We start from the raw sequence: 14,408 nt of genomic DNA, 5'->3' as shown, positions 1-14,408 counted from the left end.
ATGTTGGGATGATTCCCCTCGACCTTTTTTATAAAATTTGTGCAATATGTATGTATGTAGCGTCGAAAGGTGTAAATTTTTATTACATATTTTTTATGTTGGGAATGTGTTTTAAGATGTTTTCCAAATCATTTACCTTCTCATGCTAAGTCGTCAATATGTGGAAATGTTTCTTACAGTCAGATTTGTGTCAATGGTCTCTAAGGCCATTGTTATCAGCGAAATCGATGTGCACACTGACCTCTTCCTTTCTAATATTTCTCCACAATTGCCAACTTTTTGTGAAATGTTATTTCATGTGATGATCATTATCAATAACTTCAAAGCAAACGTATAACGTCAATAATATTACGTTATTATGTTTTAAGATTGAAAAATCCCTTTGCTGCACCTCTTATGACGTGATATTGAGTTGTCGTTTTCGGTCCATTCATACAACCTATTTACCATTCTATTGTCAACTCTACAAAGAACGATGCTTTCGGTGGCATTAAGTGAAATGTATTTACTTTGGATTTAAATATCCATAGGTGCGGGCAAAATAAACAATATTTCCCAGAACTAGCCTACGAAATATTGTATGAAATAGGGCTTGCAGTATTTCAATTTCATACATTCCACAATTCAAAACCAACACTGCAGTAAGAAAAGTCGTGGGTGTAGCATTGCTTTGGATAAATCGGTAAACTTTCAATCGTTTGACGCATTTATTGCAAGAAAACAATTCATTTATGTCTGCACAAATTGTATCGAATGTAGGAAACATCTGCTCTGTATCATTTGTCAACCACATTTTTAGTTATCATATACTAGTATATTATTAATGGCATGGATCTACAAAATGACTTACATTTTTAACATGATAAAATCTCGATAGATTGATAGGAAATTATTATAAATACTTATATTTACTTATGAAAGAGGCTGCTGCTTAGCAAATAACTTTCATACAAAACACATAGAAACACATGAATTGGCAATACATGATGCTCTTTCGTAACATTCAGGTGACATCGAACGCCGCGCAGAGATTTTACTTATTCCGAGGGAGTGTATCTCGGACCAAATAATGCCGTTGCAGTTTTTTTTAATATTCCAATTTGACTGTAAATCACGGGCGGAAAGTCTAATGCTCTAGTAAATATCACGGATTTTCATTAAATAATAATAAACAATCCTTCAAAACAAAACTGACGTTAATTGCAACGCCAGTGTTTGCCGCTTACCAAGTAGGGGAGGTAATCGCCGCGAGGAGTTTGTGGAACATATATGTATGTGAAATGTTTCGCACAGGCATTCAATAACTGATTGACTCACACGAAGAATGCTGCAGCAACGGTTGTTTACTAATGTTCTTATAATAGTCTTTTAAGTTTTAAGTCATTTCATGTATTTTAATTAGAATAAGTTCGACTGCACTTCATACGTGTACATTTTACCTACTCTGAAAAAAAGCAGTCATTCAAGCAATCGTGTGGTACAGGCAGATACTTTAAACGTATTATGTTATTTAGATTTAGTCAGTAAAATATATAATAATTTGATTAAAAAAAATCTTTCCTTACATTAGGATGATGATAATTGTTTTCCTAAATAATTTAGATACTTCTAGTCATTCTATCGTATCATTCGCAGTCAAGGCTTGCATGATTCTTAACCCATTTATGCCCAGTGGACTCTCCTATCCTTCTAAATTGGATCAATTAATTTCAAAAATTAGGGATGTCTAGTATATTTATTTCTATATTTAGAATATTTTTACAGAAATTCTTTTAATCAAACAGCGCAGACGCAGATGAGACGCCGCATCATGCGGCGTCTCATCTTGGTCTACGCTGTTTGCCAAGGCCTTTTTTCTAGACGCTAGGCATAAATGGGTTAATAATTTAAAACTATGTACGAGGAAAAACTATACAAGACTTGGTATTTTGTTCTTATCCGTTTTAGGAACATGTAAATCAGTTGTAACTATGTATGCAAAATAAGTATTTATTGCATATGTTACTATATCAAGTAACAAAATTGACTGTTTTTTCGCGAATAACTCGTGAAAATCTCGGTATTGAGCAAGTGTGCAAAAAACCGGTTATTGGCACACTGTGCCGAAATTGGTTATTCTCAAACTTCCAGTCACCTCGCAGCAACGGCGGATGTTCGGCAAGCGTTGACGTTAAGTAATTGGTTACCGTAGCGTTAAAATAAAAATGGCGTCTGAACTCGTTTTGGTATCGCTTTTTTCTCAAAACCGGCTTTCCGTACTTTTTTTCATGCAACTTATAGCGAAATTTATGACGTATGTTGTATGACGTAATTTCTTTGACGAAACACACTAGTTTGAATTAAACTATCTGGATTTTAACGACATGTTGGACGTGTTTAACAGTGAAATATTTGTTTAAATCATCGAACAAATGCAAAACGTATTTCGCATTGCGTGTTTATTGTGCATAATTGTAAACTTCGATATGAATATTAATTATTAATTTCGATATACACGATATTAATTATTAATTTCGATATAGGGGCCTACACGATATATGTATACACATGATGAACATATGCAATAAACAGGTCATTATACGGAGCAAGTGTGCCTTTAGTGGTTATTGGCACACTTGGTATTTATTTGCACCCGGGCTAAAGCCCTCGTGCAAATAACTCACCAAGTGTGCCAATAACCACTAAAAGCACACTTTCTCCATATAATAATCTAGACATAATATGATTGTTCTTGAAATAAAATATGTTTACTAAATTACCGTTATTTTATATTGCAGTGCCCATATCCCCTATTGGTGAAATTATTTATATTACCTCGTTTGAATACATGGGAATGATGCTTAATTAAATATAATTCATATGGTTAGACTGGGGTAATATCAATAAACCTTTCATATGCTCTTAAGCCCAATGTATAATTTGTTTTATTGGAAATTAAGAATTTAACAAACACTTTTTAGGATTTATCATGAATAAAATTAAAAAGCACTGCATGATAACACTTTTAATTATATTATTTAATATATAACAATACAAGTATTGTAACTGTTTTGTAATTTAACACCAAAAGTTAAAGCTATACTTTTTTCAGTTGAAATGTACCAAATTTATTGACGATCCGGAAACTACTGAAATACAGGCATCTTTAGACAAATATGTACAATATGTGTTGCATATGGTTTTATCATATGCGCAATATAAATGTTATTTAAATAAAACAATTCATACATTGTTACATGCTTGTATAAATTGAGGCCAAAAAGACCTAACACATATACTTTGTATACGCGGCCATATTTAAATACCACATAATACTAACTCAATAAATGGAACATATCTATAACGTAATGGCTGAACAGTACACTACTTAAAATTCTTTCTCAGCATACACCACTTACATGTGGGTTTTTTTCTATTAAAAGAAACATTATGACAAGGGTAAAAAAACAACAACATAAGTTGATATTTTTTAGTATATTTTTTTTAAAGATACATGATCAAATTACATCCTGGAAGAGTTTGATAAACTTTTAAAATTCCCATACTGAAATTACATAAGATCTTCAGAATTCATATCAATCATTGTTTACTATTATATGCTAAAGATTGTTTTATTTTCGTGTAAACGATCCAAAAAGGCGCATATTTTTTTCAGCCATTCATTGCCTGAAAAGTCTTACAATATTACAGGGCTCTAGTGTGCTATAGTTACGTATTGGCACAACTTTGGCATTTTTGGTCCGAGTGCCAATGCTTCCAAGACCAAAGGTGTGCAAATACGGGCCTGCTACATACAATAGCCGTATGTACCTATATATAACTCCCTCATAACGCATAACCACTCCATACTTAAGCATGATTCATTTTAGATGAGATTGTGGTTAGTGTTAACAGATTGAGGAGGTAACCGTTGTGAGCTGATTGACTTACGAAATCGGGCTTTGTATTGTTTCGCCCCCTTTTCCCTAATTTTGTGTTTGTAATAATAATAATAATGATATTAATGATAATAATAATAATATTAATAATAATAATAATGATAATAATAATAATAATAATAATAATAATAATAATAATAATAATAATAATATTATTATTATTATTATTATTATTAGTAGTAGTAGTAGTAGTATTATTAATTTATTATTATTATTATTATTATTGTTATTAAAAGTAATAATAATAATTTATTATTATTCTTATTATTATAAGGTTACATTTATTTTCATTTTGATATAAATGGTGCTTCATCTGGAGTAAATATGTACGTATGTAATCAACAGTGAATATTCTTAACAAATAACAAAGCATTTTCGGCCGAACAACCGTCTTTTAAGTTCATTATGAATTCATACAACATGTAATGAATTTACATAAAAGGTAATTGACTTGGCGGCTTGACGTGATAAAACAAATATTTATAAACAATAAGACAAAGTCACTCTGACAACTTTAACTGATAAATGGACGTCAATAGTTAAATAGACATTTTTAAATGAACATCTTAATTACCGTTACTTTTAGAGGATTCGTATATATGAATCGTCAGCCAAATCGTTATGTCACAGCATTAAAAAGCGGGTCGCAATCAAGCTCTGTTGGTTGGAAACATGCTATGTAATCGTGGAATATTGGTAACAATCTATCGCATCATTAGTTGTTTAAACTCCTACTCGTGGCGCCCGACGCATCCTATAATGCTGGTTTTCACCTGCGTCATCATTCTGTTCCCCCGTCGATAATTAAACCATGCGCATGCGTAAATTAATTACAAAAAATGGCATACGAAAAGGTCAATCACGTATGTCCGATAAAAGTAATAGGAATATAATGTCTGAAATTAGTAAGTTTCCGCAGATTTGATTACTCCACGCGTTAAAATTATTTAACGCATCTATCCAGTAAAAGTGTTATGCACATAATAAATAGATTTAGTTAGTTCCATGATATTTGATTAATTCACACTTGCAAGAATTGGAATCTTCAATCTTGCAAAACTACCGATTGCTTTAACGACAGCAACACATCTGTAATGACGAAATATCTACCCGTTATATAAACTTGTATGTCCACCTTGCTGAAAGCAGCAAACACGCCCTATACAATGACGTTACTTCAATTATTTTCATGACGTCTTTTTAGCGTGTCAGGGTGTGTCAGCCAGTACTGTATGTTTTTGATTTGAATAAAAAAAGTAAGAAAACATAATCACAAAAATAGAAATCCATCATTAAGAGCATGCGTTACAACGTGTTTAACCCATTTATGCCTAGTTGACTCTCCCATCCTTCTAAATTGGATCAATTCCTTTAAGCAAACAGCGAAGACCCAGATGAGACGCCGTCTCATATGGGTCTACGCTGTTCGTCAAGGTCTTTTTTTCTATACGCTAGGCATAAATGGGCTTAATACGCACTGGAAATATAATTATCATATTTAAGGGATATCAGATATCATTGATATGGTTAATTTTCATTAGATAGAGAAGATGGATGTTCTACTTAGAAGGCGTTTTATATTGGTGTCAACCGATACACGTTCTTATTTTAGAAAGTATGTTTATTTTTCGTATATCTTATCTTTTTAGCATGAATGTATTCGTTATACACGTATTGAATATTTGAACGCTGAGTGGAATGGATATTTCCTGCTGTTTGCTAAGTTTGTTGTTGTACAACAATATTAAGCTTTTGCCACAAAAAAAAATGACAACACACATAGGCGCTCGATGTCAATGACAATGTTGTTGTTTTTAATTAATTAATTAATTTATTTTTTAGTTACCCGTTGTTTATTATAATGCATACACAACCTAAGTAAATAAAAATCTTCCGATAAAACGTCTTAAAAAAAAGATAGTTCGATTATGTACATAGATATTGACGTCAATATCTATACATACATGGTCGAACTATCTTTTTTTAAGAAGACGTTTTGTCGGAAGATTTTTATTAATTAAATATGTGTATGCATTATAATAAACAACGGGTAACTAAAGAATAAATAAATCAAGAAATAAAAAAAAGCCATTGTCATTGACATCGAGCGCCTATGACAACACACACAACACAAAATCGCATAATCAAACATTCAAAATTGCAGATGCACTTTGCATTTGCAACTTCAACACGCTAACGAGCGTCCGGTGGGAATAGCAATTATATTTCGGAAGAAAACACCGCTCATCTATTCGATACCATTTGATGACTTAATTGAGCGCACGTTCATTACAATAATAGTATTAGTCTGTATTGACATTTAAATACCACATGTTCTTATAGCGCTCCAGAATGCTCATGGCGATGTCGCAAATAATTGTTGAAGTGGTAATGTCGATTTGCTGAAAGCAAAGCTATAAATAAACACTTTCAACGATAAAAGGTTATTTTAAATATATTTGTGGTAAGCGGAATAAATTAAGAAATGTACGCTGGTTCCCCATAGCGTTTATATTTTTTCGTATGACCTAATTTTATGAATAGGTTAATGTTTCCGCGCATTTACCATTATGTCGATTCCTTCAGGCGATACTAAAAACATAATAAATTTCATCCTCTTCAGCATTTTTATATTTACTAAAATATCCTTTATTTAGGCAATCAATCATTGCCAGACGATTAGAACAGGACAAATACATATACCAAATACAAGCATGAGCGAATAAAATTATAATAATCGCATATTTGCTAAAGTTTAAATGCCAGATGACCAGCTTGGTATTCAATATTTGCTCGAAATTCGCAATATTTCGATTACCTGGCTCGATATTTGGTTTTGGTAGAAAACCCCACTACCCAGCTAGTTATTTGCACCCGGCTTGATATTCGCTTGTGGTCGAATACCTCAATACAAAGCTGGTTATTTGCACCCGACTCGATATTTGCTTATGGTCGAATATTCCAATACCAAGCATGTTATTTACACCTGGCTCGATATTCGCTTGTGGTCGAAAACCCTCATTCCCAGCGTGGTATGTGCACCTGGCTTGGTATTCGTTTGCAATCGTAATACTCTCATACCCAGCTAGATATGTGCACCTTGGGTCCATATTCGCTTGTGGTAAAATACCCTAATATTCAGCCGGTTATATGTACCTGGCTCGATATTCGCTTTTAGTCGAATTTTCTAATAACCAGCTAGTAATGTGTACCTGGCTCGATATTCGTTTGTGGTCGAATACCCTAATATCCAGCTGGTTATATGTACCTGGCTCGATATTCGCTTTAAGTAGAATTTCCTAATACCCAGCTGGCTATGTGTACCTGGATCGATAATTGCTTGAGGCAGAATACCCTAATATCCAGCTGGTAATGTGCATCTGGCTTGATTTTCGCTTGTGGTCGAATACCCTAATACCCAGCTTGTTATTTGCATCTTGCCCAATATTCGCTTGCGGTCGAATACCCTATTACCAAGCTGTTTATATTCATCTGGCTCGATATTCGCTTGTGGCAGAATACCCTAATACCCAGCTGGTTATGCGAACCTGGCCCAATGGTCGCTTGTGGTCGAATACCCTAATACCCAGCTGGTTTACCTGGCTCGATATTTGCTTGTGATCGAACACCCTAATACCCAGCTGGTAATCTGTACCTGGCCCGATATTCGCTTGTGGTCGAATACCCTAATACCCAGCTGGCTATGTGAACCTGGCTCGATATTCGCTAGTGGTCTAATACCCTAATACCCAGCTGGCTATGTGAACCTGGCTCGATATTCGCTTGTGGTCGAATACCCTAATACCCAGCTGGCTATGTGAACCTGGATCGATATTCGCTTGTGGTCGAATACCCTAATACCCAGCTGGCTATGTGAACCTGGATCGATATTCGCTTATGGTCGAATACCCTAATACCCAGCTGGCTATGTGTACCTTGCTCAATATTCGCTTGTGGTCGAATACCCTAATACCCAGCTGGCTATGTGAACCTGGCTCGATATTCGCTTGTGGCCGAATACCCTAATACCCAGCTGGCTATGTGAACCTGGATCGATATTCGCTTGTGGTCAAATACCCTAATACCCAGCTGGTTATGTGCATTTCGCTCGTGGTCGAATACCCTAATACCGAGTTGGTTATGTGTAAAATTTGCAAAACGATAAATTACCTATTCCGAGCTTGATGTTTTACCCTGGCTCGATATTCGCACAAAATCGAATACACATTTCCTAACTGCTTATTCGCCAGTGGCTCCATATTTATTGAAGTTTGAATACCGAATGCCCAACTGGGTATTTGTCAGTGATTCGATATTCTTTAAGTTCAAATAGCAAATACCCACCAGGATATTCGACATTGGCTTAATATTATTTTATGCTAAAATAGCCAATACCGCCATGGGTATTTTACCTTCGCTAAATATTCGCTAAAGCTCAGCTTTCATCTACAAAGATTTTTTCTACATTTGCCCAATATTCGCGAAGCTCGAAAACCCATACACAGTTGTCTATTCGACCTTGTCCCGATATTCGCGACAGCTGAGAAACCCAATACAAAGCTGTCTATTCGACCTTGGCCCAATATTCGCGAAAGCTCAGAGACCCGATACCCAGCTGTCGATTCGACCTTGGCCCAATAGTCGCGAAAGCTCAGAAACCCAATACCCAGCTGTCTATTCGACATTGGCCCAATATTCGCGAAAACTCAGTGACCCAATACCCAGCTGCCTATTCGACCTTGGCCCAATATTCGCGAAAGCTCAGAGACACAATGCCCAGCTGTCTATCTGACCTTGGCGCAATATTCGCGAAAGCTCAGAAATCCAAAACCCTGCTGGGTATTCGACCTTGGCTCAATTATTCGCGAAAGCTCAGAGACCCAATACCTAGCTGTCTATTCGACCTTGGCCCAATATTCGCGAAAGCTCAGAAATCCAATACCCAGCTGGGTATTCGACCTTGGCTCAATATTCGCGAAAGCTCAGAAATCCAATAACCAGCTGGGTATTCCACCTTGGTCCAATATTTTGCGAAAGCTCAGAAACCCAATACCCAGCTGTCTATTCGACCTTGGTCCATTATTCTCGAAAGCTCAGAGACCTAATACCCAGCTTTCTATTCGACCTTTGCCCAATATTCGCGAAAGCTCAGAAACCCAATAGCGAGCTGTCTATTCGACATTGGCCCAATATTCGCGAAAGCTCAGAGACCCAATACCCAGCTGCCTATTCGACCTTGGCCCAATATTCGCGAAAGCTCAGAGACCCAATGCCCAGCTGTCTATTCGACCTTTGCCCTATATTCGCGAAAGCTCAGAGACCCAATACTCAGCTGCCTATTCGACCTTGGCCCAATATTCACGACAGCTCAGAAATCCAATACCCAGCTGGGTATTCGACCTTCGCTCAATATTTGCGAAAGCTCAGAAATCCAATACCCAGCTGGGTATTCGACCTTGGTCCAATATTCGCGAAAGCTCAGAAACCCAATACCCAGCTGTCTATTTGACCTTGGCCCAATATTCGCGAAAGCTCAAAAATCCAATACCCAGCTGTCTATTCGACCTTGGCCCAATATTTGCGAAAGCTCAGAAACCCAATACCCAGCTGTCTATTCGACATTGGTCCAAGTTTTGCGAAAACTCAGAGAACCAATACCCAGCTGCCTATTCGACCTTGGCCCAATATTCGCAAAAGCTCAGAGACACAATACCCAGCTGTCTATTCGACCTTGGCCAAATATTCGCAAAAGCTCACAAATCCATATACCCAGCTGGGTATTCGTACTTGGCTCGATATTCGCGAAAGCTCAGAGACCGAATACCCAACTGTCTATTCGACCTTGGCCCAATATTCGCGAAAGCTCAGAAATCAAATACCCAGCTGGGTATTCGACCTTAGCTCAATATTCGCGAAAACTCAGAGACCCAATACCCAGCTGTCTATTCGACCATGGCCAACTATTCGCGAAAGCTCAGAAATCCAATACCCAGTTGGGTATTCGACCTTGGCCCATTATTCGCGAAAGCACAGAAATCCAATATCCAGCTGGGTATTCGACCTTGGCCCAATATTCGCGAAAGCTCAGAAACCCAGTACCCAACTGTCTATTCGACCTTGGTCCAATATTCGCAAAAGCTCAGAAACCCAATACCCAGCTGTCTATTCAACCTTGGCCCAATAATCGCGAAAGCTCAGAGACCCAATACCCAGCTGTCTAATCGACATTGGCCCAACACTCGCGAAAGCTCAGAAACCCAATACCCAGCTGTCTATTCGACCTTGGCCCAATATTCGCAAAAACTCAGAGACCCAATACCCAGCTGCCTATTCGACCTTGGCCCAATATTCGCGAAATCTCAGAAACCCAATACCCAAGCTGTCTATTCGACCTTGGCCCAATATTCGCGAAAGCTCAGAGACCAAATACCCAGCTGTCTATTCGACCTTGGCCCAATATTCGCGAAAGCTCAGAAATCCAATACCCAGCTGTCTATTCGACCTTGGCCCAATATTTGCGAAAAGTCAGAGACCCAATACCCAGCTGCCTATTCGACCTTGGCCCAATATTCGCAAAAGCTCAGAGACCCAATACCAAATTGTCTATTCGACCTTAGCCCAATATTCGCGTAAGCTCAGAAACCCAATACTAAGCTGTCTATTTAACCTTGGCCCAATATTCGCGAAAGCTCAGAGACCCAATACCCAGCCGTCTATTCGACCTTGGCCCAATATTCGCGAAAGCTCAGAAATCCAATACCCAGTTGGGTATTCGACCTTGACCCAATATTTGCGAAAGCACAGAAATCCAATATACAGCTGGGTATTCGACCTTGGCCCAATATTCGCGAAAGCTCAGAAACCCAATACCCAACTGTTTATTCGACCTTGGTCCAATATTCGCGAAAGCTCAGAAACCCAATACCCAGCTGTCTATTCAACTTTGGCCCAATAATCGCGAAAGCTCAGAGACCCAATACCCAGCTGTCTAATCGACATTGGCCCAATATTCGCGAAAGCTCAGAAACCCAATACCCAGCTGTCTATTCAACCTTGGCCCAATTTTTGCGAAATCTCAGAGACCCAATACCCAGCTGTCTATTCGACCTTGGCCCAATATTCGCGAAAGCTCAGAGACCAAACACCCAGCTGTCTATTCGACATTGGCCCATTATTCGCGAAAGCTCAGAAATATAATACCCAGCTGTCTATTCGACCTTGGCCCAATTTTCGCGAAAAGTCAGAGACCCAATACCCAGCTGCCTATTCGACCTTGGCCCAATATTCGCGAAAGCTCAGAGACCCAATACCCAGCTGTCTATTCGACCTTGGCCCAATATTCGCGAAAGCTCAGAAATTCAATACTCAGCTGGGTATTCGACCTTGGCTCAATATTCGCGAAAGCTCAGAGACCCAATACCCAGCTGTCTATTCGACCTAGGCCCGATATTCGCGAAAGCTCAGAAATCAATTTCCCAGCTGGGTATTCGACCTTGGCTCAGTATTTGCGAAAGCTCAGAGACCCAATACCCAGCTGTCTATTCGACCACGGCCAAATATTCGCGAAAGCTCAGAAATCCAATACCCAGTTAGGTATTTGACCGTGGCCCAATATTCGCGAAAGCTCAGAAATCCAATACCCAGCTGGGTATTCGACCTTGGCTCAATATTCGAGAAAGCTCTGAAATCCAATAACCAGCTGGGTATTCCACCTTGGTCCAATATTTTGCGAAAGCTCAGAAACCCAATACCAAACTTTCTATTCGACCTTGGCCCAATATTCGCGAAAGCTCAGAAACCCAATACCCAGCTGTCTATTTAACCTTGGCCCAATATTCGCGAAAGCTCAGAGACCCAATACCCAGCTGTCTATCGACCTTGGCCCAATATTCGCGAAAGCTCAAAAACCCAATACCCAGCTGCCTATTCGACCTTGGCCCAATATTCGCGAAAACTCAGAGACCCAATACCCAGCTGCCTATTCGACCTTGGCCCAATATTCGCGAAAGCTCAGAGACTCAATTCCCAGCTGTCTATTCGACCTTTGCCCAATATTCGCGAAAGCTCAGAAATCCAATACCAGCTGGGTATTCGACCTTGGCTCAATATTCGCGAAAGCTCAGAGACCCAATACCCAGCTGTCTATTCGACCTTGGCCCAATATTCGCGAAAGCTAAGAAATCCAATACCCAGCTGGGTATTCGACCTTGGCTCAATATTCGAGAAAGCTCTGAAATCCAATACCCAGCTGGGTATTCGACCTTGGCCCAATATTCGCGAAAGCTCAGAAACCCAATACCCAACTGGTTATTCGACCTTGGCTCAATATTCGTTCAAGCTCAAATATAAAGTGTGTGTATTGTGGTTTTTTAACTTATATTATGCAGCCTAGACATATACAGACATTCTTACGGCAAAACATTATATTGTCATAAATGGCGATATCGATTAATGCGTACCTAAAAGACAAGATTCGTGGAAAATGATGACACTGATATCATACAGGCTCATTTAACATGAACACTACCCAAATCAACTCTACAATACCCTTTAACTTTATTTAGGTGTTTATCCGATTAACGTGCAAACGCGGAAATTTAATGATGCGACTGGGAATAACCTGTTCGCGTGATTCATATTATTGTCAACAAAACTTATTTTAATATAATTGGCGAATGCTATCAAGAGCGATGGAATAATTTGCGGTGTTTAAGGTCAATGCGTTAGTTTTCGGTGCTTTGTTATGATAATCCACAATAGGCCGAAGGTTTGTAAAGCTTTATCGGAGATTAATAACGGCGGTATTGTCATTGAAAGACATTAATTTCGCACATATTTATGTGGTAATAATAATGATTGTTGATACCCATGTTAGCGCAGAGGCATAAGTATTGAATTTATTTAAATTGTCTGAACAACCTTTTATGCTTTTAAAATTCTTAAGTTATTTTTGCGGACTGCTGTGACAAAATGGTTCAATGCCACAAATCGAAGGTGGACACGCATTATACATTTAACATACCTACAACTGCTTTGAAAGAAAACTTGTTAAACCCCTTTTTACCACAACTGGCTTATTGACACCATTTGTTCAAAATCGCGTGCAAAATACAAAATGTACACATTAAAGCGACTTACGCTTTGTAACATTTACTGTATCACTCGTTGAAATCGACTTGGGGACCGTTTCAATAAACATCGTAATACACATTTACGATACGATACATTTTTCGAAGATGCATAATTGCTAAAGTCCATATCATATGTTTATAAATGTTCTGTACTTAATGACTTACATTGGCATCTCTTGCGCCGTATTTATTTGACGAGTATTGCGAGCTAGTTTGTCTACTTATTAAGATTACACAATTCTCTCACAAGTTAAGATAGTCGTACGATCCTTTATGAAACGGTCCCCGGATTCAAAGTTGCCTGATATGTTTTTATATCAGGCTAGTTGAGGATCAGTCAATGTTTGGAAGTATTGCATATTGATGGGTATCAACGATACAATCTTTATTTTCGTTGTAAATGAATCAGATTTCACAAAACAAACAGTTTGGTACCAACATGTAGTATATTTTATAAACCGAAAAAGCAACAAAGCCAACTAAAACGAATTTAAAAATAAATAAATATTAAGTTCAAGTGCTGATGACGATATTATTTTCATGTCAAGGCCATATTCATTCGAGCTAAAAAATGTTAAAGCGCTGATGACGTCATTTTTAACACTTAAAACGCTAAACAACATAATGTATGTATTCATAATATCACCAATATTATTGTCTCTAATCTCACATGAATACAATCATCTTCTGCTCTCGAGTCCGTTTCCCCGGCAGAAAAAGTACCTGGTATATTCAATGATATTTTAAGAACGCTCCCATATTGGGAATTGAACCCGTTACCTCCCGCTCTCCATATCCACTACGCCATGGCGATGTACTCTACTTGAAAGAGAAGTAAAGGCAACACTGGTCGTAGACATAATTGCAGGACATAGCTGAGATAGGATTGCACATTTCTCAGATATTGTGAAAAACATCAAACAATCGATGAAAACATGGCTTCTAAACGTTCCGAATTTTACCAGACAGACAGACAGACAGACAGACAGACAGACAGACAGACAGACAGACAGACAGACAGACAGACAGACAGACAGACAGACAGACAGACAGACAGACAGACAGACAGACAGACAGACAGACAGACAGACAGACAGACAGACAGACAGACAGACAGACAGACAGACAGACAGACAGACAGACAGACAGACAGACAGACAGACAGACAGACAGACAGACAGACAGACCGTCAGGCAGGCAGGCAGGCAGGCAGGCAGGCAGGCAGGCAGGCAGGCAGGCAGGCAGGCAGGCAGGCAGGCAGGCAGGCAGGCAGACAGACAGACAGACAGACAGACAGACAGACAGACAGACAGACAGACAGACAGGCAGGCAGGCAGGC

The sequence above is a fragment of the Dreissena polymorpha genome, chromosome 14, assembly GCF_020536995.1.
Source record: "Dreissena polymorpha isolate Duluth1 chromosome 14, UMN_Dpol_1.0, whole genome shotgun sequence".
NCBI lineage: Eukaryota > Metazoa > Mollusca > Bivalvia > Myida > Dreissenidae > Dreissena > Dreissena polymorpha.
Note: the sequence above shows the minus strand (reverse complement) of the source record.